This window comes from Antechinus flavipes, chromosome X, assembly GCF_016432865.1.
Source record: "Antechinus flavipes isolate AdamAnt ecotype Samford, QLD, Australia chromosome X, AdamAnt_v2, whole genome shotgun sequence".
NCBI lineage: Eukaryota > Metazoa > Chordata > Mammalia > Dasyuromorphia > Dasyuridae > Antechinus > Antechinus flavipes.
Window position 1 is genome coordinate 60,082,154 of NC_067404.1, and position 26,909 is coordinate 60,109,062.

The window sequence follows — 26,909 nt, forward strand, 5'->3', positions numbered from 1 at the left end:
ATATGAAACGTGCAGAACCCATTTTCTCTCTGCTGTCATTTATAAATATCCATTCACACCAAGCAAAATCCTATCCTTTATTTGATCCTCCTCTGTTGATAGAGAGTTTCAAAAACTTTTTTGTTGCCCTCACCTCAGCAGCCTCCGTTTATTCTGAAGCTGAGCATTCCTGATGCCATTTTTATAGATTCACATACTCATACCAATTCTGTTACCTGGCTTCCATTTTCGGTTTACTTTTTAAAAATCTCCCGGTCTCTCCAGATGCCTCCCATTTTTCTTCTCCGTAGCAATTGTTTCCTTTTTTGTCTTCAGAATTTCATTCTTGAGACTCATTCATCCCTCCAGAGCTGTCTTCTCCCTGGAAGCATATTGGAACATAAACATCTTCATCAGTATTGCAAACAGACTATGTCAGTCCCAGAATTGAAGAGGAGGAAGAGAATGGGCTGAGAAGACTTTAAGAAAGTGCAAAATTCTTCTAATGTCCTTGAGCTTCCACCTATACCAAAAGCCCTTCTTTTTAACATTATGGATTCTGTTTCTAATTAGAAATTAGATTAGAATTTGAATTTGTATTCATTTTTAATACCTGATGTTATAGAACTGAAAGTCATGGAACATTCTCTGAAGAAATAAAATTGAAAAGTATCCAAAAGTCAATGAAGAGCCATGTACTATGTGTGATTGGGGCTTATAAAGAATCAATGGAAAGGATATCAAAGATCCATAGGAGGGGGAAAAAAGATCACCGGTGGGCTTGGTGAATATTCTGCTATGGGATGTTTCTCTCTGCCTTTAAATGGGTTAGAGCACGGGACTTTCATGGAGAGTCTATGAAAAATGGCTGATTTTATACTATTCCTTTATGGTTTACGGGCTTGTTTACATAGTGCATCTCCTTCATTAGAATAAAAGCTCCCCAATAGCAGGGAGGACTCTGCTTTCGACATTATCCCCCCCAATATCTAGCCTAGGTCCTTAGGAAATATTTGATGAACTGAACTGACCTTGCAGAAACATGTGCCACAATGTCTCTCCAACACGTTCTCAAGAGGTCTATCGATATGACAAAGTCAGCAAATTAATGGAAAAACACTGGCTCTGGAGCCAGAAGATTTGAAGTGTAAACTCTCTTCAAACAGCATGCTGCAACTCTGTGTCGTGTGTTAAGCATTCCTCAGGCTCAGCTGTACAAATTATTTGGTGCTGTGTCCACACTTGGCATAACTCACATTCACCCCAGGGGGAATTTATTTGTTCTGAATGAACATAATATGCTTGAAAGGTCCCAATATCAACCTTGCCTCACTGATTCAAATAACCACATATCCAACAAAGCAAATGTAGAAAATTAGCCCTCTGGTAAAAGGTGATTGAGGAAAGGAGAAGAATGTTTCGGTCGGTTCCTTTTTCCAAAGCATGAGCGTGTAGAATGAATGATAACAGGCCCCTGATGTAGGCATGACATACCAAATGGAGTCCTGAAACCAGGTCAAGATGTGTCAGACAAGAGAGATATCAGAACTTTGAGAATCCATATTCTCCTTTGGTTAAGAATGGTACATTTTGCAATACATCTCATACCAGTTCCACTGAATAAGGATTTGCAATTATTTGGAGCGTATTCCATACTATTCAAGTCACGGCCCTAAATCCCTGTGTGGGAAATGTGTGTGACCATTCTGTGTACTGTCATGAGTCCTGACTTGGAAGCCTGACTCTGCTGCTGACTAGATCTGAGATTCTGTGATAGTTACTTGATATTCCTCAATTTCCTCATCTATAAATGGGGACAAGAATATTGGAATTATTTACCTCACATGAATGTGAAGAAAAACTCATTCTATTCTTAAATAACAACCCATTTTCATAGGACTTTAAGAAAGCCAGGTACTACAGGGCAATCCCAAAAGAGATCGAGCTTCTTAGACCTAGAGAAAGAGTTCTTGGACTAAGCAGGACTGATGGCAAAGAAGCATGAAGTGATAAAGCAGTGATAAGGAGGAGAAAACTTCAATCTTTACTTCACTGGATTTTATGGGTGGCACAATTCCAGGAGAATAGGAATCAATTCCCTACTGATCCCAGTTGCTTTCCAGTAGGAACCTGCCCACCAAAAGCACTAGAAGGCCAGAGGATTACACAGGTCCCTGTGAGAAGTAGGGCTCATAGAAGACGGAGGGAAAGTTGTTCAGGGATGTGAATCTATTGCATTTATTGTCAGGTTAACTAAAGCTCATCTTGTATTTGATGTTTTATTAGCCTGAGTTAGCATGGGACCTGAGGGGCCTTTTTCTTTTGCTGTAAAGATGTATACACAAACCAAATTATCATGTTCCTAGGAAATGCTGGATAGAGATAAAATACGCCAGGGAAACCCTGGGAGGAGGCATAAGCTGAAATGAGCATACTTAATGAGAAATGCCAGATTGAACCCAGTTTATGAGAACTCGTGGACGCCGATTACTCGGGGAAAAGCGCATTCCTTCAAACCCAATTTCTGCTAATTACCACCATGGACAAGCTTCTTCAGCTTCATGGACCTTCATTTCCTCAGATGGTTACTAAAGCCCCTTCCAGGTCTAGATACTAATGATCTTCATTTAAAAAAAATTCCTAAGGTGTCCTTTTTTGGGCAAAAGTAAGCATAATTTCAATATGAAATTGTGCTGAATTCCTGAATCTTCTATAATGTTTGTGGGGCTTATTTCAAGAAGCGAAGCAGAAATCTATTCTATTCTCTGTAATGCACTGAGGCTCGAGTTGATGCACTGAGGTCCCAAGCACATGAGGCTAAATAGTAATTGGACCATACTCTATTAATATATATGCTTGGAGAAAGAATGGCCCCTCTCACTCTTTGTGCAAGTCCTGACGTGTTGTATAGGAAATGACGATTTTGGTGGGTGGAGGCAGGGGGGTGGAGAAGGAAGTGGAAAGAGAGACTGTTAGCTGGTTTCTTGACACAGTTGCTGGTATTGCTATCGTGACCCCCCTTCACCTCCGATCCCTGATCCCCCTTTCACCTACAATCCCCCTTCACCTCTGCTGGATGGCTTCCTGTCGCAGCTGCCCATATTGCTATCACAATCCCCCTTCATCTCAAAAAGAATAAAGATGGAAGATTTTTCCCTTAACCTGAATTCCTGACTCTGGCTGATTTTAAATACATGGTCATCACAATTCTCTTTCAGAAACTTTTGACTAAATTTAGGGAAAATTATTCTAGACTTGAGGGGAGGAATATCTACCACCAGGTAGATATAGAGAATGAAAAACCCGCATATACGCACCAACAGTAGCTCATTTTTCTACGACCTTCGTTTCCCAAACCCTTTCCTAATGAGACTCAGAGATCTGAACTGATTTGAGTCATGCTTTGACGCCTGGTCTCTCCTGCCTCCCAGTGTGCTGCTCATTCTGCTATCTCTCAGGGCCTCTTAAAATTTAGATGATCTAAATTTTTAAATGAAAATATTTGCAAATGTAAAAGATGTTAGATTTACTGTTTCCCTGTTTAACAACCAAGAGAAGGGATTTCATTGCCACTATTTTCATACCCTTGTGCTTAAGTTGTTAAAATCATGTCACTTGTCTAAAGATATGACTGAATCTATCATTCAAAATGGTACAGGTTTGTGAATCTGTTTCTTTTAATACTTTGAGAATTCTATTTCGACATATTATTTTCCCCTTGCAATTCTACATATTTTATTTTAGGCACTTAAAAACAAGATTCTGAAAAGGAGTACAGAGGCTTCATTAGGTTGCCAAAGGGTCAGGGACACATAAAAAACTGATATAGAGTAAACCTGTGGGGTTCTTTGTTTTGGAACTCCCCTGATGAGCCAAATGTCAACTTACAAAGAGAGAAGTTCTAAAAATATATGCAAGAAAATAAAACAGAGAATGAGATTATTTTGGATTGCTGTCTGGAGATATAAACTGCCTAAGAGGGAGTTAGTAAAAAAAATAAAAATAAAAATATTTTCATATATACTTACATAGTATTTTGTATACACATATATGAAAATATTTATATAAAGACAGAGATGCAGAGAGAGGAAACACAGAACAGAAGAGAGGAAGAAAAAACCATCTGCCATCTCTCCATACTCTACATTGGCTTTCACAATGCATTGAAGCTAAAGTGAATCTGACTTAGACAGATTGTGCAAACAAACCACTTCCCTTCCCCTCAGTTTCCTTATCTGTAAAATAGACTCAATCCCTAAAGTCTCTTCTAGTTCTATAAATCATGTGAAGTATAAATGAGCACTGACACATTTAGAAATGTCCCAAGAGTTAAAAGATGGTACATATCCTTTGACCTGCTAGGCCTATATACCAAAGACAGATCAAAGACAGAAGAACGCATATGTACCAAAATATTTATGGCAGTTCTTTCCGTAGCAGTCGAGAATTAAAAACTAAGGGGGCACTCATCAACTGAGAAATGGTTGAACAAATACAATACATAAAAGTAATGGAATTCTCTGGTGCTATAAGAAATGATCAAAGAGACAGCTTCCTCCCCTAACCCCTATTAATTCCAGCATCTTCCCTCTTTTCGTTATTTACTGTTTATACTGTGTATATAGTTCACTTTGTATACATCTGTTTATATGTTGTCTACGAACTCCTTGAAGACAAGTACTGTCCAGTGCCTCTATCTGTATCCTCGGTCTTAACACAGTGCCTGATATATAGCAGGCATTTAATAAATGTTTATTGATTGTTTTTAAAGCAAACTAAAAAGGCTTGTAGGGACTGATACATAGCAAACAGAACCAAACAAGAAAAATTTATACCATAATGATATTGTATGATCTAAAAATTTTGAAAGACAACAACTCTGATCAACCCAGTGATCAACCATGATTCCAGTGAACAGATGAGGAAGAATGCTGCATATGTGCTAACAGATAGATGATGGATTAAATAGGCAGAATTAAACACATGTCTTAGGATCTGATCCATATCAGTTTTGCTTGATTATGCATATTTGTTGTAAGGGTATTATTTTTCTTCTCCCCTAACCTTACCTCCACTCTAGAGGGTGGGAGTGGGGAAGAGAAAGGTGGGAGGGGAAAAAAAGAATGCTTGTTAACTGAAATAAATAGAATTACAAATTTAAATTTTTGTTTTGACATATTTCTCTTCAAATTGCTAAATTAGCACATTGATAATTTTGAGAAAAGCAAACACTTTTCACAAATTTATTACTTGGCTGTTGTTCATCTTTATGACCCATTTGGGGTTTTCTTGGCAGAGATACTGGAGTGCTTTGCCATTTCCTTCTCCAGCTCATTTTACAGAGGAGGAAACTAAGGAAAACAGGGTGAAATGATTAGCCCAGGGACCCACAGCTTGTAAATGTCTGAGGCTGGCTTTGAATTGAGGTCTTTCCTGACTCTAGTCCTGATGTTCCATTCACTACAGTGCCACTGATCTGATAAACCCCGCTATATATAATTGCGGCCAATCATTTAAGCAGGGATGTGTGTGTGTGTGTGTGTGTGTGTGTGTTTGGTGTAACAGTTACTAGACTAGCAGCTAAGGACACTGTATATCTAATTTTCAATTAGTCATTAAACAAAGTGTCCTGCTATCTCTACTATATAGAATAATTCATTTAGGTGGGTTCACAGCAGGTTCAATGATTCAACCTGAAAAGTACTGATTAATGCATTTACATTAATGTATAAGGAAGTCTTTAGCAAGTTCTCCAAGGATCTATTCTTGGTCCTGTACTAGCCATCATTTTTTTAAACATATAAAGCTTTTTATTTTCAAAACACATGCATAGTTTTCAACATACACCCTTGCAAAACCTTGTATTCCAATTTTTTTCTTCTTCCCTTACCCTAGACAGCGAGTAATCCAATATGTTAAACATGTACAATTCTTTTGTGATGGGACAAGCTAAAAAAAAATCTTCAGTAAGAGAAAAATAATGGTGAGAATACAAGAGATGGTAGGACTAGTATCTTTGTCCATAGTCTGACAGCATTTGGAATACTTTATTCAGTTATGGGTACCATGTTTTAGAAAGGACAAAGACAATCTGGTGATGATCCAGAGGAAAGTAGCCAAAATAATGAAAGCCCTGGGAATTATATCATTGGTTAAAGGAACCAGGCCTATATAAGAGAAGATGTGGGGAAAGCATAAGTGTCATCGTCAGATATTTGAAGGACTCTCATATCATAAAAAAGATTACTTTGGAGAAGTGGGGGGGGGGTTATCATGGAATTAAAAAGATGTGGGTCTGGATAAAAGGTGGAGGGGGCACTTTAAATATCTGAAGCTGTTATATAGAAGAGGAATTTACTTTTTTTGCTTTACCTTAGAAGACAATAGGTAAATGAGGTAGAGAAGGAAGATTTCAACTTGATACGAGAGAAATCTTTTTAATAATTAAATATATCCAGGAGTAAAGTATGTCAAGATAGTGTCAAAACTACCCCACTCCTTTGGTACCTTAACCAGGTAAGACTTATCTTATGTATTCTAAAGCCTGTGACTGATGGACTGTCTTCACTTTGCAATAGCATTAAGGCTAAAATTGGGTGGTTTTAATCCTACCTTTACAAAAAAAAAAAACTCAGTAAATTATATTCCTCAGAGGGTAGTGAATCACCTACTGCTGGACATCTTCAAGCAGAGGCTGGATAACCACTTGCTCAGGGTACTGTAAAAGGAAAGTCTGTCTCCGAGGACCCTGCCAACTCTGCTTTTGTGTGGAAGATGATTTGCTTTATTCTGCAATATAAAAATCTATATTGCTGTTTATTCTGCCCCAAAGGACAGAACTAAAAGCAATAGACTGAGCAGTGGGAATGTAGATTTCAGCTAGACAATGTGGAAATCTTCCCAAGAGTTCCAACTGACTAAGGAAAGGGTGTAAGAGGATGGCAGTGGTAGGGCTGAGTTTCCCTTTTTACTAGAAATATTTAAATGGATACTAAATGATCATTTGTCTGGGACACAGTAAAGGAAAATGCTGTTCAGGATAAGGATCTCTATGAGGTCCCTCAACACTCTGTGGTGCTTTGATTCTATGAAATTTTATTTGGGCAAAAGGTTTTTTTTACAAAGAAAGAGATGATCTTAGAAAATTCAGAAATTCACCGTCATGATTTCTAATTTGTAAGATGGCACTGTGGATAGCAGGCTGGTCTTGGAGTCAGGGAGACCTGAGTTTAAATCTTGCCTCTGCCACACAGACTTTTCTGTGTGATACTGACTAAGGCCCTAGACTTCTCAGTGGTCCCAGAAACCCAGAAACCAAGAGAGAGCATGTTGATTTGCATTGGTAGGAGGAGTTTTCAATTGAGAAATTCTCCAAACCAATGAAATGGTCCAGAACAAATATATATGTAAAATATATATATAAATATATGAAATTATATCTATAATTAAAATCATTGGACAATAAATGGGTGGCCTAAGAAAGATATATACACACCTATATAATAATAGTTCTACTTTTAATAAACATTTATTACTGTCAAACATTTTGATCTTTTAATAAAACATTTTTAATAAAGTCTCCAGACACAAAAATGTATGCAGAAAAGAAACCCTTCTGGAGAAAATTAATTTCTTTGACTCTACTCAAGTTTCAGGAGCAATTCCACTCTGGAGAATATTCCACAAAAGAAATCTAGCAATCCTTTAAAAAAAAGACACACACACACACACACAAAAATTCCACATCAATTCCCCCAAAGTTATCTTTGCATTGCCTTTAGGGTGAGGAGTTAAGATTGACTGCATATGATACCAGAGAAATTTCAGAGCAAAATGGAGAAAGTTACTCACAGACAGGGCTTTATGCCTTGTAGGCGCTTACTAAAGGCTTGTGGATTAATACTGAGCTGCAGGGCCTGTGTCCTGACACTGGTGAAGATTCTACCTTTTGTCGGGTAGGACGTAGATTTATAACTGCAGTTGGCAATGGAAGGGACTTCAATGACCTAATCTACCCAATCATAAGGGAACTAAGGCTCAGTCGGATTAAGGGATTTGCCCAGAGTGGAAAAGAAATTAAGTGGATTTAAACCCAGGCCTTCCAATACCTTGGAGGCCCACCCTCCCACCCCATGGAAAATGGACATGCCCATGGGCACCATGCTGAAAGAAACAAAAAGAAAGCACTGTACCAGTAAGCCCAGAGTCATCTCTTTGGTGCATAGTGGATGAGGTCTTTTCCTAATGGGGTTGGATATCAAAGTGATGTCAAAAAAGGATCCCTGAAGGTTGCATACTGAATTAGAAAATCGCAAATGAACATTATCTATGTTGTATTGTACTTTTATTTTGTTCAACATTTCTCAATTATGGTTTGTACTGCACTCAAAAGTAGTACAGGCCACAAGTTTGATGCCTGTGGCCTACAATCAGGGTCAAACAGTTGGCTTGGACATTTGGGAGGATGGACTCTACTGGGAGAAGTTAACATTTTATGTAGCTTAAAAGGGGAATCTTTCTTCATCAAGAACTTGGGCCTTTTCTCCTTTTTTCTTTTGCTATCTTTCTTCTAGAAATATTCTGAGATCATAAGTGGGAGATCCCAAGTCACCCACAGTTGTAAACTTCAGGTTTGGAGAAAAATATGGGGCCAGAGGACCCGAGTTCAAATTTGACCTTAAACATTTAACATTTCCTATCTGTATGACTCTGGGGCAAGTCACTTAACTCCAACTGCCTTACCAAAAATAATAATAATAAAACAAAAAATAAAACAAGGAATTCTTTTTAAAAAGAGAGAGAAATATGACAAAGGTAGGTACTCTTGCTAATACAGACAAGGTCAACTCTAACATCTGCGTTCTAGATGGGAGTGGTAGATTTTCTTCCTTAGTTGTTAGAAGAAACTAGAAATTAAGGGCTAGGATCTGATTCCAAAATCTAGTCTTCTGGCCAGATAAGGTGGATTTGGGGGGCATCATCAATTTCAGTGATCCATGAAAGCTTAAATGAGAAGAATGAGAGGAAGGTTCCCACCAAGGAGATTCTTTACAGAGAAGTAGAAAACAAAAATGGGGGCTTTAATCTACACTGGGAGGAGGAACGCCCCCCTATGATAGGATCACAAGGCAGTCAGATTTAGCACAAGTCTCCACATTTATGACAACCTAATTAATGAGAGTCACAACAACTCAATTCCTCATAAAGATAGCTCCCTTAATGAAAACGAAAAGTCCAATTTTGGGAGTGGAGACAAGTAAAGATTTTAAACCCCAGGCATTAGGGGTAGAAAAGCAAAATAAAATAATTCCACAAACAATGTGATTATGTGCTCTCAATTGAGCTCTTAACTTCACCTGTTGTGAGAACTATCGAACACCAGAGGGCACTCCGGGGTAATTGCCAAGCTCCCTGGGTATTTCATCTCAGTCAGTCAACAAACAATTATTAAACATTCATTATATGCCAACCACTATACTAATATCTAAGATAAGGTGCATTATAAAAACAAAAACACGGTCCTTTCTTTCCAAGAAGTTCATATTCTAATGGGGAAAACAATAAGCAAATGACTAGGTACATAAAGATGTACACAGAGTTGAGGAAAGGTAACCTGATCATTCCCCCCACCCATCCATCACTGTTTTGTCCTAATGGAGGGGCTTGCATAGCTCAATGAAACTATGAGACATGCTGTGTAGGGTTACCCAAGATGAACAGGTCATAATGGAGAGGTCTGACAAAAGATGACCGATAGGAAAAAGAAATGACAAACCCACTGCATTATCTTTGTATGGAAAAGACCATGGACAGTTTTAAAAAGCGTGACATTGGACGATGAGCCCTTTAGGTTGATGAACCCTGGTGTGCTATGGTCCACAGGGTTACAAACAGTTGAACACAAATGAACGAACAGCCACCACAAAACTGCTCATCAAGCAGTAGCAGAGGATTGGAAGTAGTTGGTGGAAAAGAGATCAAGAAAGGGTTATTGCAGAGAGCAGTATGTGAGCCAAGCCTTCAAATAAACCAGGAAATCTCAAGGGTAGAAGTAAAGAGTTTTCCTGGCATGGGAGATAGCCAGTGAGAAGGCAGGACTTCAGGAAATAAGAAGACAACTTCTTGTGAGAGGATCAGCAAGGAGGACAGTGTCATTACATGGCAAAATAAATGGAGGAGAGTAATACAAGGAGACTATAAAGGTAGCAAAGTCCCAACTTGTGAAAAGCTTTAAATGTCAAACATAGGATTTTTTCCATTAGCTCCTGGGGATGACAGGGAGCCCTTGGGCTTTAGAGTGGAGCGGGGCAAGAGTATACAGTTACTTTGACAATGGTGTTGAAGATGGATTAGTTAGGTAGGGGGGCAAAAGGTGAAGAGGACTTGAGTTAGAGTGGGGATTGTGTAAAAGGGGAAATATTCTAGAGAAGCCCTGGTAACAGTGTGAGGATTCAAGGATAGCACCAAGGTCGTGAGTGGGTGACTAGAAGGATGATGGTGCCCTCAATAACTATAGGAAAATTCAAAAGAGGTTAGGCTTTGGGGAAAAAACTAAGCTATTCTTTAAAAATGGTGAGTTTAATATGACTCCTCTGGGCTGGATTATCCAGTTCCTGATATTAAAAGGAGAGGTGGGAATATCAGACTGGAGCTCCAGAGAGGAATGAGGGCTTAGATAGCAAGATTTGAGAATCATCTACACAGAGACTGTAATTGAACCTATGGAAGCTGATAAGAGAGATCACCAAGGGAGGCAAGGACCCAGGGAAAGCCTTGGGTGACACTCTCAAATAGACAAGACCTAAAACCAGAGAAGAAGTGTCAAAGAGGAAGGAGAAGAGACTAACGTCAGAAAAACTCAGAGCACAAAGCATATCCAGGAGAAGGTGATCAATAGCATCAAATATTACAATGTAGACAAGAATGACCATCAGATTTAGCCACTGAGACCAGTTCACTGCCATTCATTCCTTGACTCCGCCCTTTTGTGGGAAGTGTTGCTGGTAGCAATCACATCATAGTTTATGGCCCCAGTGTCTCTACTAGGCTTGTATCCCAAAAAGATCATAGAAGAGGGAAAGGGACCCCATGTGCAAAAATGTTTGTGGCCACCCTTTCTGCAGTGGCTGGAAACTGGAAATTGAGTGGATGGCCCTCAGGAGGGGAATACCTGAGTAAGTTATGGTATATGAATGTTATGGAATATTACTGTTCTGTAAGAAATGAGTGGCAGGGTGATTACAGAGAGGCCTAGAGAGAGTTACATGAATTGATGTGGAGTGAAATAAGTAGAACCAAGAGAACATGGTACACAGCAACGAGATTATGTGATGATCAACTGTGACAGACTTAGCTCTTTTCAACAAAGAGGTGATTCAGGCCAATTCTAATAGAAGAGATGGAGAGAACCATTTGCACTCAGAGAGAGGGCTGTGGGGGCCAAGTGTGAATCACAACATAGTATTTTCACCTTTATGTTTTTGTTTGCTTGTTTTTTGTTCTCTCATTTTTTTCCCTTTTTGATCTTATTTTTCTTGTGCAGAATGATAATGTGCAAATGTGTTTAGAAGATTTGTACACGTTTAATCTGTACTGGATTACTTGTTGTCTGGGGGAGAGGAAGGGGGAGAAAGGAGGGAGAAAAATTTGGAACAAGGTTTTGCAAGGGTGAATATTGAAAAATATCTTTGCATGTATTTTGAAAAATAAACTATTATAAAAATAGTTATTGTTCCCCATATCTCTTAGGAAAATAAGGCCCTTTTCAATCAGAATGATAGAAATGAATCAGAGCAACATCAATAAACCGGGGGATGTGCACCTGGCCTGTGTGATTTTCCTCTTTCTCTGCTCCAGCACCCTCCTTTTCCATCCCGTCAGACCAAAGAGTCTAAGAGGTCATAGCCCCTAAGTTTCTCCCAATTTGGAAGCAACAAGGGTGTCTATCCAAGGCTTATTCACTCACAGCCAACTTTTATTTTGTTTTATTTTTATTATTTTATTATTATAGCTTCTTATTTATAAAACATATGCATGGGTAATTTTCCAAAACGGAGCCTTGCAAAACCTTCTGTTCCAACTTTTCCCCTCCTTCTTCCACCCCCTCCCCTAGAAGGCAGGTGGTCCAATACATATTAAATATGTTAAAGTATATGTTAAATACTTTATATGTATACAAAATTATTCAGTTATCTTGCTCACAGCCAATTTTCCCACTAAATCAGAGTGTAGTGTATAGACAAAAGACAGGAATTCCCAAACAATGCTAGAGGAGGCTTCACAAGTAGGGTAGACCTGGCTCCAGGCTGTGCTCCTGGATGTTCAGCATTCTCAGGTGCAGGTACTTAGATTCTGTATCTGTTCCTCTCTAACTGGGCAGGATCCAAGGCAGTTTTCCCAAAGGATGCAAACTGCCTAGTCATCTTGATTCAGTCAAGGCATTAAGGAGCAAGGCCCCTGGCTACCACTAGATAGTTCCTTTTCTATCTTTCGCAAAATCCCCATGCTTCCCAGATATCTTCCATTCCCTACTTAAATACCCTAATCACTCAGAGACACAAACCCAGCAAGTCAAGTTGAATTAATATGTCAAAGGCCATTACAAAGAATCCAGCTCACCTTAATTTGAGTTTTTAAAGAATGACACCAGTTCCCAATGGGGGGGAGGGAGAAAGAACGTGATCAAGCATAAAAATGGTAGAGCTATTGGGGCTCTGGAACACCCGTTTACTTTATGGTGTCAAAAACTGAGGCCCACTGAGGAAAAAGGATTTTTCTAAGATCACAGAGCTATTGAATGCCAGTCTAGGTTGGACCACCATCACTCAATCAGCAAGCTTTTATTGCCTACTACATTAGGCACTCTCCATGGTGCTGGGGATAGACAAAACTAAACCGATACCTGTTCTCAAGCAGCTTACATTCTTATCCAATTTCAGGGGCTCCAAATTTCTAGTCTATTTTTACTCCTGGACTGCTGGTAGTGACATGGCCAAGAAGAGAAGCCCCATTTTCTAAGACTTCCTTCTGGAATCTGGGGAAAGAGAACAGGGATTGTAGTGAACAACGCTTCACTTAAATGGAATGATGCTTTCATTCAAAACCATACTTTTGTTTGTCATCAACTCACAAGTTTTTAAAAATCAGTTCTGCTTTAAAAAAAGACAAAGAAAAAAGGACTCCATCTCCTGTGGGGCATTCTTTTGAAAATCTACCAAAAAGAAAAAAGTATGACTCCACAAACCATGCAAATGGAACAAAGTGTTTGTAATGGACAAGAGGAGAAGGCTCTTAGGGCTGGGACTCATTATTGATAAAAGAGAAGCAATCACTCCAAAGAAACCCAATGCTTTTGCAGCTGGTAAGTTATTGCTGCCTTGGGGCACATAAGCCATGGTGCCTGCCCATCCTAGGCTATCTCCTGTGGCTGATCGTTTTCCCCACCATGCATTTGGGAGCTTCATTCTGAAAACAAGATCCAGTGGCTTAAATTATGTCTACAGTCCAAATGATACATGGTATTGTAACACTAGGTTGGCAGCATCAACCCTTAACAAAATTTTCTTTTACCTGCCCCTTCTGTCTTTTATAGAGCATCATCTGTAGGGTCTCGTTCTCCCAAAGCTACTCCCTAAAGGCACCTAGTCCTTTCAGGATTGCTCCTTGAGGAGCACACCAAAGCCAGATCTCTGGAAAAGCTCTTTCAACTGTATCACACTCAAATGCTAGGGATGGTGGAGTATTTGAATCACTGAATCATATAATTTGGAAATAGAAGGAATCTTGGAAATAAATCCCCTCAATTTACCGATGAGACAACAAAGGCCCAGAAAGAAGTGACTTTCATGGGATTATCACAAGCTTTAAAGCAGCAAGGGAGCCTAGAGATATTCTAGTCCAGGCAATCTGTGAACTTGTTTGAAAAATATTTTGAAAAAAAAGTATTTTAATGTAGTTGTTTTCCCTTGTAATACAATGTATTTTATGTCACGTATTTAAGACATCATTCTGAGGAGAACATGGGCTTCAGAAGATTGCCAAAAGGGTCCATAACACCTGCTCTCATCTAACCCCCTCACTTTTCAGGCAATATTCATAGAAGATTGTAAGCTTCAGAGATAGAAGGCACCACAAAGATCATCTAGCCAAACTTACTCATTTTTACAGATGAGGATATGCAGGCTCAGGGAAATAATAATGTACAATGATTAATATTATTACAAGAGGCAATGAGGCTGGAGAGTTGAGCTCAGTCAAATAGTCTGGGGTTGAAGTTCTAATTCTGACATATTGGATATATGGGCCTAAACAAGTCACTTCACCTTTCAGTGCCCCAGGGAGATTTCTAAGAGTTGCAGAGCATGTGCTTAAACTGCATTGGTAAAGGATATTTCCTCACTGAGAGCTCTCTAAATCAACACAAGTCCAGTCCAAAAAAATTGTTATTATTAGAGACTGTATAGCACCACAGTGGAGAGAAAGTCAGTCTTCAAGTCAAGAAGACCTGGTCAAATAAATACCAAAACATAGGCTCATAGATCATAGTACCACAAATGGTGATCACGTCCAATCCCCTCATTTCAAAGAGGAGGAAATTGAGGCCCAGGCATGTTAAGTGATTTGACCAAGATCACACATATAATATGTGACAGAGATTCAAACTTAGCTCCTTTGACTTCCAATTCAGCTAAACCTAAAACAGAATTCATTATCTTTCCATCTTAACCTCAACTCTGTTCCTAACTTTCCTATTCCTACCAAGAATCACACCATTCTTTTATTCACTTTATTTCTACAAGCTGGGAGTCAACCCTCTCCTTTTCCTACTCCCCTACATTCCAAACTGACCTACCTGTTAAACAATTTTGTCTATTTGAAAAATAAAAAGATTTTGCACAAACAAAATTAACAAATCTGAGATAAGAAAGGAATCACTGGGGGTGGGGGGGAATTGGTATCAAATTTCTAAGATAAGGATTTGCTATCTAAGTTATACAGACAACTAACAGGAAATATAAAAAAGCCATTCCCCAAAAAATAAATGGTCAAAGGATATGAAGAAATAATTCTCAAAAGTGCAAACTGTTAGCAATAGTACAAAAGAATGTGTCAAATAATGAATAAGAGAAATGCAAATCAAAACAACCCTGAGGTTACACCTTACATCTAGCAAGCTGGCAAAAAGACCAAAGGCAGAAATAGTGTTGGAAAGACAGGTACACTAATGATTTACTGGTGAAATCGTTTTTTTCCTAGTGCAATGTCATCTCCTGAGGGCAAGAAGCATTTTCATTTATGTTTTTGTTAACCCTGTAGCCTTGTATCATGCTTGGCACTAAGTAGATGCTTAAATTTTTTTTTGTTGAGGGTTAGCTAGGTGGGGAAGGACCCGAGTTCAAATCCAGGTTCAGACACTTACTAGCTGTCTGACCCTGGAGGAGTCACTTAACCCTAGTTGTTTCCAGAAAAAATTTGGACATACTCTGAATTGGAATAATTGTTGAAAAAGATTATTTTCCATTCCTGCCTATAAGTGACAAACCTCAAAACTGAGACTCTAGAGGAGTCAATAGGAGAGGCTTCTGCCAACCTACTAGCATATGAGTCATCATGGTTCCTGATGGAGGTCAAATTTACAAGACCAGCAAGTGCTTAGATATGGAGAGGGAAAGAGAGGGAAAAGCTGAGGATGGCCTCAAGGCTATCACCTTAGGCAGTAAGAAGAATGACCAGAGAATGTAAGGAAAAGGTTGTGTTTAAGAGAAAAAGTAACGAGTTCCATTTTGGACATATATTTAGATGGCTATGGGAAACATAGGTAGAGATGGCAAGCAAGGATTTAGATAGGCAGGGCAGGGGAGAGATGAGAACTCAATAAACAGATATAGGAAGCATATGAAGGGAGATCATAACTGAACCATAGAAGTTAATGAAATCATGAAGAGAATCTACAAAGACACAAAAACAAAGTGCACAGAACCAATCTCAGCAGGTAGATGTGAGTAGCAAGTACATTTTAGACATGGGGAAAGAAGTACAAGGAGACAAGAAGGGACAAGATTAAGAAGTAGCCAACAGCCCAGTCTGATTAGAATATCAGGTATGGCGAGAGGAATATGATGAGTCCAATTGTTAAAGGGCCTTGGTTTATAATCAAAAGAATTCACATTTTATGCTACAAGCAATACCTTTTGATCAGAAAGTGACATCATTAGACTTGTGACTTAGAAGAATTGTTCTAGTAATTGGATATAAGGATTAGAAAAGAGAATGGCTGAAAGCAGGCAGACCAGTGGGGAGGCTATTATCCTAAACCAAGTAAGGGGACATGAAGCTGACCTAGGATAGGGCAGAGGAAATGTGAATCAGATAAATGACATAAAAGTATTTATTAATCTACACAAAGCTTTTGGCTTTCTTAAACCCCTCCCTCCTTCAGCATCTGTCTCTTCTAAGCTATTAGCTTGTATCTATCTACACAGTGGAAAACATAATGAAGACTGGACTGTTAATTTGATCGACTTAGATGACCAAGTTTGAAGGATTCTCACAATGCCTTTGAAGCCGACTGGACAGATCAAGGTATCAAAATTACTGCTCAGCCTCCATTCAGTTTGTGGCTGTTATGAATACCCTATCTCTGCATAGCTAATTGGCTATGCTGCTCAAAATAGATCGTGAAATCCATTCCCACATGAAGCTTTGGAAGAGACCATGGAAAAGCAGACACTAAAGCTGTGTCTATATGATGGCCCAATATTCAGTGGAAAAATAAAAAGTGCCGTCGATTGTCAATGTTATGTCTAGGCGGTGCCAAACATCTGGGTATTGGTAAACACATCCTGGCTATTAACTGAATTGTTTTTATTCTTCATTTAAAAAGCAGCACAGTGTGATACAAAGAGTATGAGAATAAAATTCATCTGTCCAGATTCTGGCCTCTGCTCTGCCATACTTTACAGCAAGTCACTGAGATACCCTGTCAAGACCATTTCATTTTCTTTTTCTCTTTATATCCTCAGCATCTGGCACAAAGAGGTACTTAACAAAGCTTCATATAAGTAGACAGAGTAAGACAGCACAGAAAAAATCAAAATCCTGGCTCTACTGCTTAGCTAGCCTGGTAACCTCAGACAAATCTCTTCCCCTTGGAACCTCAATTTCCTTGTGTGTTAAAATGGGGAGGATATTAGCCATGCCACTGACTACATAGGTTCCAAGGACATAATGGATGTAAAGTGTTCTGTAACCTCTACAAGTTCTACAGAAATGCCAGCTACCATCTGCAAAATAGTGGGAATCGTGCCTGATCTTCATATCTCACATCAAATAAGATCAGGGCTCTGAAGAGAGAATGGGGGTAAAGTAGAAGGCTCAGTCTTTGCCAAAATCAGCCTTTGGGGACATTCACCCTGCAGTAAGAAGCAGCAAGAGGTCGTTTCCAATAACAAGACAGTCAAAATGAAGAAACGCACCAGCTATTGAAGTTTCTGTCTTCTAACTCTACTATTACTTGAGTCTGTGCTCTGCACTAAAGATCCAAAATTTAGGTCGAATTTCTAAGTCTTTACCTAGTGACTGACCCTAATGATATATTAATTTGACCTTAGTGAACTGCCTTTACTCTTTGGTCCAGACAGTAGGGACAGAGGTGAGGGCTAAAGTAAATTTAACTGTGTATTTCCCAGAACTTCTGTGTTTGGAGCAGGCTACATATGGCCTGGAAACTGCCTTAGTCTGTAGAGGATAGAGATGCAGAGGTGCAGATAATTTTTTATGACATATTGATTTATTGTCTATTAATTCTATGACAAACTGTCTCCAATTATTCAAGCATCTACACTTGTGTGCACAATTAAGCCAAGGTCCTACAACTAATGTTTACTGAAATATGCTAAGTCCAGAATAGAGGGAGTTATTGGTTGGACAAAGTGATTCATATTAGGTAAATCTGCACAACTCCACACCCTCTGAATATCAAATTGGTTTAGATATAGAGAGAAGAATGGAGCTGGGGTTCTCTATCCCATGATAACCACAGAGAATTAGCATTGGCTGAAAAGAACATTATAGCCAGTGAGTATGGAACTCCTGAATGTACTTCCTATGGAATAGGAATAGGCTGGTGGATAGCAGTACCACCTGGTGGTTAAAGCTGAATTAAAAAAAAGTGATTTCAACGATTCTTAAATATTTCATAAAAATTTTGATGCATTCTAAATATTTTAATAAAATTTGTACAGACCCCTTCCCTCAGTCTAAAGCATAAAAGTAGATGTGCTAAAACTGTCACCAGATATGGGACTTTAGGCAAGTCACACTCTTCTGAGCTTTAGTTTCTTTCGTGAAATGATCAGATCTGTCAAGCATATTTCAAGAATCAAAGGAGATCCAGTATGTCAGTTTTATATGTTGTAAGGTCAATACAAATGAAAGAAGTTTCATGATGGTTGAAATGAAAATGATTCTGGTTATTCTTTTTTATTATAGCTTTTTATTTACAAGATATATGCATGGGTAATTGTTCAGCATTGACAATTACAAAATTTTGTTCCAATTTTTCCCCTCCTTCCCCCATCCCCTCCCCCAGAGAGCAGATAGGCCAATACATGTCAAACATGTTAAAGTATATGTTAAATACAATATACACACACACACATGTCCATACAGTTATTTTGCTGCACAAGAAGAATTGGACTTTGAAATAGTGTACAATTAACTTGTGAAGGAAATCAAAAATTCAGGCAGACAAAAATAGAGGGATTGGGAAATCTATGAGTGGTTCACACTCATTTCCCAGAGTTCTTTTGCTGGGTACAGCTGATTCTAATCATTATTGAACAAATGGAACTGATTTGGTTCATCTCATTGTTGAAGAGGGCCATGTCTGTCAGAACTCATCATCATATAGTATCGTTGTTGAGGTATATAATGATCTCCTGGTCCTGCTCATTTCACTCAGCATCAGTTCATGTAAGGTTCCCCAGGCCTTTCTGAAATCATCCTACTGGTCATTTCTTGCAGAACAATAATATTCCATAACATTCATATGCCACAATTTATTCAGCCATTCTCCAATTGATGGGCATCCACTCCATTTCCAGTTTCTGGCCACTACAAAGAAGGCTGCCACAAACATTCTTGCAATACAGGTCCCTTTCCCTTATTTAAGATCTCTTTGGGATATATACTCAGTAGTAACACTGCTAGATCAAAGGGCATGCAGAATTTGATAACTTTTTGAGCATAGTTCCAAGTCGCTCTCCAGAATGGCTGGGTATATTCACAACTCCACCAACAATGTATCAGTATCCTGGTTTTCCCACATCCCCTCCCACATTCCGCATTATCTTTCCCTGTCATTCTAGCCAATCTGACAGGTGTGTAGTGGTATCTCAGAGTTGTCTTAATTTGCATTTCTCTGATTAATAATGACTTGGAGCATCTTTTCATATGGCTAGAAATAGTTTCAATTTCTTTGTCTGAGAATTGTCTGTTCACATCCTTTGACCATTTATCCATTGGAGAATGGCTTGATTTCTTATAAATTAGAGTCAATTTTCTATGTATTTTGGAAATGAGGCCTTTATCAGATCCTTTGGATGTAAAAATGTTTTCCCAGTTTATTGCTTCCCTTCCAATCTTGCCTGCATTAGTTTTGTTTGTACAAAAGCTTTTAAATTATTTATAATCAAAATTTTCTATTTTGTGATCAATAATAATCTCTAGTTCTTCTTTGGTCATAAATTCCTTCCTCCTCCACAGGTCTGAAAGGATAGAGAGAACTATCCTATGTTCTTCTAATTTATTTATAATCTCATTCTTTATGCCTAGGTCATGAACCCATTTTGACCTTATCTTGGTATACGGTGTTAAGTGTAGGTCAATGCCTAGTTTCTGCCATACTAATTTCCAATTTTCTGGGCAGTTTTTGTCAAACAGTGAATTCTTATCCCAAAAGCTGGGGTCTTTGGGTTTGTCAAACACTAGATTGCTATAGTTACTGACTATTTTGTCCTTTGAACCTAACCCATTCCACTCATCAACTAGTCCATTTCTTAGCCAATACCAAATGGTTTGGTATAAACTTCTGCTTTATAATATAATTTTAGATCTGGTACAGCTAGGCCACCTTAATTTGATTTTTTTCATGAGTTCCCTTGAAATTCTTGCCCTTTTAATTTGGAACTATGCTCAAAAAGTTATCAAACTGTGCATACCCTTTGATCCAGCAGTGTTACTACTGGGCTTATATCCCCAAGAGATCATAAAGAAGGGAAAGGGATCTGTATGTGCACAAACGTTTGTGGCAGGTCTCTGTAGTGGCCAGAAACTGGAAACTGAGTAGATGCCCATCAACTGGAGAATGGCTGAATAAATTGTGGTATATGAATAATCTGGAATATTATTGTTCGGTAAGAAATGACCAATAGGACAATTTCAGGAAGGCCTGGAGAGACTTACACGAACTGATGCTGAGTGAAACCAGCAGGGCCAGGAGATCATTATATACATCAACCACAATACTATATGATGATCAATTCTGATGGACCTGGCCCTCTTCAGCAATGAGATGAACCAAATCAGTTCCAAAGGAGCAGTAATGAACTGAACCAGCTACATCCAGCGAAAGAACTCTGGGAGATGACTAAGAACCATTACATTGAATTCCCAATCCCTCTATTTTTGCCTGCCTGCATTATGGATTTCCTTCACAGGCTAATTGTACAATATTTCAGAGTCCGATTCTTTTTGTACAGCAAAATAATGTTTTGGACATGTATACTTATTGTGTACCTAATTTACACTTTAATATATTTAACATCTACTGGTCATCCTGCCATCTAGGGGAGGCGGTGGGGAGAAAGAGAGGAATAATTGGAACGAAAGGTTTGGCAATTGTCAATGCTGTAAAATTACCCATGCATATAACTTGTAAATAAAAAGCTATAATTTAAAAAAAAGAAATTCTTGCCCTTTTGTTTTTCCATATGAACTTTGTTGTTATTTTTTCTAGGTCATTAAAATAGTTTTTTGTGGTTATTCTTAAAACCTAGTATGCTTTAGACAATGGTTGCCATTCCCCTGCCCCCTGACAGGAACCAATTCATTAGGAGTGATTATTTTGGACAAACATAGTGCCTTCTATATGCCAGGCAGGCCATATGCCAATTGTTGTGGTACAAAAATTAAAGTGAAACTGCCCTTACCCTCCAGAGTGTTAGTACACATAGTGGGTAGAAGGAAAGCCAACCTAAGAGTCAAAAAGATCTATGTTCAGGTCCTGCCTCTGGATAAGTGACCCTACAAAAGCCACTGCACTTCTCAGTATCTTAGGTGCCAGTCCATGACTCTATGTCACAGAGGGGGTATCTGTCTGCTTTGGTAGAGGGGGTTTTCTCATCAGGGAGTTCCCTATATCAATGAAATTACAAGTCTAGTTTTTATTCCTGTCCCTATCTTTGACCTCAAGATGCCAATGGGAAACAGGAAAAAAAATATATATATATATTATATATATATATAATATATATATATGTATACACACACACACAAGCATATATATATATATATATGTATATATATATATATATATATATATATATATATATATATATATATATATATATGAAATAAATATTAAGTGATTTGTAAGAAGTTACTAAAGCAGGGGATAAGCTAAATAGCTGAGTAGATACAGCATCCGATTTGGAGTTAAGCTCAAATCTGACTAGTTACTAGCTGTGACACTGGGCAAATCACTTAACTGCCATCTGTCTCAGTTTCCTCATCTGTAAAACGGGAATAGTAACAGCACCTACTTCCCATATTTGATGTAAGGATCAAATGAGATAATGACTGTAAAATGCTTTGCACAGTGCCTGGCACACAGTAGGCAATCTATAAATGTTAGGTATCGTTACCTGTAATGTTCTAGTTGGTTTTCTGGAGGTCTTTGGACCAGCCTTCCTCTCAGTAATCATCGCAAAAATAGGCAGGTGGTAAAATCCAAATCCTTTATTATCTCCTTCAAAGTCTTGTTTCCTTGCCTGGGAACCAGGCTAGCTTTCTTGGAGGCCTTCCAGAATATTGGTTTCAATGGAGAAGCAAAGGAGGAGAGTCTGCCACCACGGTGGTGTGAAATGGAGTGAATCTGAGTCTGAGGGCTTGTGCACCAGCCACCACAAAGGTGGACCATAGAATGAATCTGTCTTCTCTGGCTGTGTCTCTGAACCCTTCTTAGTCTGTCTCTGGCTCAGATGGCCCTGGGTCTCAGTGGAGAAATGAAGGAGGATAGGCCAGCCACCATGGTAATGGGAGATGAAATGAATCTGTCTCCGAGTCCCAACCTGGCTGAGTTTGTTCCAGTTTATAGGCTCTATTATAATTAGATCATTTACAGTATAGTGAGTATAAACTAATCATTATATCACTAGGGAACCATTATTTGTTATAAGATTAAATCAATCATACTGAACTAGAGAACTATTACTCACCATACTAAATTAGGTAACCATTGTCTTATCAATTCCACTGAGTTAGCACCTTATAAGAATCCTTGTTTCAAGTACAAGAGTTCTGTTCCATAACAATTCCCACTATCATTACTAGCAAAAACTGCAGCAAAAGTCTCTTGCAGGAGGTAGCACTTGAGCCGAGCTTTGAAGAGACTTGAGGGTTTCCAGGGGAAGTTGGAGACAGGGAGAACATACCAACAATGAACACAGGAAATGGAACGTTCTGTATGGCAAATACCTTTTAGTCCAATCTGGCTAGAAGGATGGGCGAATACATGAGAGGAAGTTATGTGTTAATAAGCCTGTAAAGATATGCTAGAGACAGACTGTGAAGGTTCTCAAAGCCAAACAGATGGATTTATAGTTGATCCTAGAGACAACGGGGAGCCACTGAAACTTCTTGAGTAGGGTATAATGAGTGACATGATCAGACCTGTGCTTCAGGAATATCAATTTGTATCAACATTTCTATATATTATCAGCAAAACCCAGCAGCAAGAAATAGGAAATTCCACTTAAAACAGCTGCAGACAATATAAAATATTTAGGAACCCAGGAGCTATATGAAACACTTTTCCTACAAGTAAAATCATATCTACACAACTGAAAAAAATATCATTTGCTCATGAGTAGGCTGAACTAATATAATCAAAGTGACAATTCTACCTAAATTTACTTATTCACGGCCATACCAAACCACCAAAAATTTTATTTTATAGAGCTAGAACAAAATATCAAGAATTTTTAGGAAATTAATGAAAAAAAATGCAAAGGAAGGTAGACTAGTCATACCAGATCTAAAACTATATTATAATGCAGCAGCAATCATCAAAACTAGCCGGTACTAGCTAAGGTGGAATAGGTTAGTTACACAAGGCACAGTAGTAAATGGCTATAGTATTTATGACCAAACAAGAGAGACATAATATTGTGAAATACAAAACAGATAATTTTGATAACAATAAAGTTAAAAGTTTTTGCACAAACAAAACCAATGCAACCAAGATTAGGTAACCATTGTCTTATCAATTCCACTGAGTTAGCACCTCATTAGAAAGGAAGCAGAGAGCTAAGAAACCATCTTTACAGCCAGTATTTCTGATAAAGGCCTCATGTCTAAAACATAGAGAAAAGTGAGTCAAATTTGTAACAACGCAAGTCATTCTCCATTTGATAAATGGTCAAAAGATATGAACAGGCAGTTTACAGATGAATAAATTAAAGCTATTTGTAATCAAATGAAAAATGCTCTAAATCACTTGATTACAGAAATGCAAATTAAAAACTCTTAAGTACCAAATGCTAATTAAATAACTCTGGGGAACCACCTATCAAATTGGTTAATGTGACAGAAAAGGAAAATGATAAATGTTGGGGAAGATGTGGGAAAACTGGGATATTAATGCATTATTGATGGAGTTATGAACTGATCTGACCATTCTGGAGAGCAATTTGGAACTATACTCAAAGGGCATACCTTTTGATCCAGCAATATCACTACTAGGTCTATACCCCAAAGAGATCATAAGAAAGGGAAAAGGATCTTCATTTTCAAAAGTATTTATAATAGCTCATTTTATAGTAGCAAAGAATTGGAAATCAAGGGGATGACCATCAATTGGGGAATGGCTACACAAGTTTATAATGTAATAGAAAACTATTGTGCTACAAGAAATGATGAGCAGGTTGATCAAAAAAAAAAAAAGACAAATCTTAGACTTATATGAATTGATGCTGAGTAAAGTGAGTAGAACCAAGAGAATACCATACACCTTAAAAGCAACAATATGGGATGAACAACTAAGATTGACTTAGCTCTTCTCATCAATACCACAATGTAAGACATCATGATGAAAGATTCAAAAGACTCATGATGAAAAATTCTATCCACATCTAGAGAAAGAACTATGGAGTGTGAATGCAGATTGAAGGATACCATTTTTGCTTGGTTTTTTATGATTTTTCCTTTTCTGTTTCTTCCTTCATAACACAACTAATATGAAAAATATATTTAACATGATTGCACATGTATAACATCAAATTACTTGCTGTCTTGAGGAAAGGAGAAAGAGGAAGAAAGATTTGAAACTCAAAATCTTATTTGAAGGAATGCTTAAAACTAGCTTTACACGTAATTGGAAAACAACAAAATATTATTTACTAAAAAAAAAAGTATCAATTTGGCAGCCATGTAGAAGAAGAAAGGAGACTAATTAGGAAGATATTGAAATAGTCTAGGTTGGGTGCAGCTAGATGATGCAGTGGATAGAATACCAGCCATGAAATCAGGAGGACCCGAGTTCAAATCTGACCTCAGACACACACACCAAAAAATGTCCAAGTAGAACATTAATGAAAATTGAGAGGGGAATGAACAACTTATCTAAGGGAAAGAAGTGTTGAGATCTAAATCCAAATGCAAGTCATCATAAATGCTGAATTGTCAGGATTCTTGCTTTCTTTCTCTGGTGCACACAATCAGCAAACATTTAATAAGCATTTATGATGTGCCATTCACTGTCGAATTCTAGGACTACAAAAAAAGGGAAAAAGACATCCCTGTCCTCAAGAAACTTAGTGGGAAAGGCAATATGCATATAAAAAATTCATGCAAGATACATACAAGGATTGCAGGATACCATTTATCTAACTCAACTTCTCTCCCCTTAGTATCATGAATCAAACCCAATGTCCTAGAGTTCCTGATTCAGCTGAGGGGTTGGTCAGCAGGGATAATGCACCATTATTATCAATTTGGCTACCTAGATAGTCAAAGAATTGTTTCTATTAAGTAGGATTCATTGGTGCAAAGCAAGGAACTGATTACCAAATAGACTAAGCTAATCCATTCATAAAATAGAAAAAAAATCAGATTTCAAGTTGAGGGAAATGTGAAAGGATCTATTCCACCGACTCATTTCACAAGTTAAGAGATTCAGAGATAAAATGACTTGTCCAAGCGCCAGTCAGGCCATTGCTGCTGAACTTCAATGGCTCTGGAAGAGAAAGTGAGGCTGTCAATTTTGGACAATTCTGCCTTTTCTCAGTCCAATTCATGCACAAGTCAAGATACTAGCTCATGATGTCCATGGGCCTCTTCACAAAGGCTGGACAAAAGCAGGATGAATACAGAGAGGCTTGGAGAGACCTACATGGACTGATACTAAGTGAGATGAGCAGAATCAGGAGATCATTATACACTTCGACAACGATATTGTATGAGGATGTATTCTGATGGAAGTGGATTTCTATGACAAAGAGACTTTCAATGGATAAATGATGGACAGAAACAGCTACACCCAAAGAAGGAACAATGGAAAATGAATGTGAACTATTTGCATTTTTTATTTTCTTCCCGAGTTATTTTTACCTTCTGAATCCAATTCTCCCTGTGCAGCGCGAGAACTGTTCGGTTCTGCAAATATGTATTGTATCTAGGATATACTGCAACATATTTAACATATATAGGACTGCTTGCCATCTTGGGGGGGGGGAGGTTGAGGGAGGGAGGGGAAAAAATGAAACATAAGCGAGTGCAAGGGATAATGTTGTAAAAAAAAATTATCCTGGCATGGATTCTGTCAATACAAAGTTATTATTAAATAAAATAAAATAAAAAAAAAAAAAAAAAAAAAAAGGCTGGACAAAAACAGGAAGAAAACAGCCAGAGGTGAAATTAAAACTGAGATACTCTGCCTCAAAAGACCAAAAGTCATCATTTCAGCCATCATGTAGCCCAAAGTAAATTCTCACAATCCAATTATTGACTTAGCAAATAAACTTGAAAATAACCACTCTTGGAAGTTGCATAGCCCCAACTAGAGATTCACTTAGCTTCTGCGAGCAGTGTCCTTAGTCTGCAAAATGGAGATAATACCTCACAGATACCATCCAAAAACTGGTATTCTTTTTCAGAGGATCAACTAAGATAGTATAGAAAGTATTTTGCTTTAAATCATTATATAAATGTCAGGCATTAATAATAACAATAATAGTTTTTTACTTTCAAAATACATGAAAAGATAGTTTTTAACATTTACCCTTGCAAAACTTTTTGTTCTAAAGTTTTCTCCCTCCCTTCCCCCTACCACTCTCCCCTAGATGGCAAGTAATTCAATATAGGTTAAGCATGTGCAATTCTTCTAAACATATTTACACATTTATCATGTTGCACAAGAAAAATCAGATCAAAAGGTAAAAAATGAGAACAATAAAACCAAACAACAACAAAAAAGGTGAAAATACTTTATTGTGATCCATATTCAGTCTCCATAGTCCACTTTCTGAATGCAAATGGCTCTCCATCACGAATCTATTGAAATTGCCTTGAATCACCACATAATTAAAACAACAAAAAAAGTCAAGTCCATCACAGTTGATCATGGCATAATCTTGCGGTTGCTGCATATAATG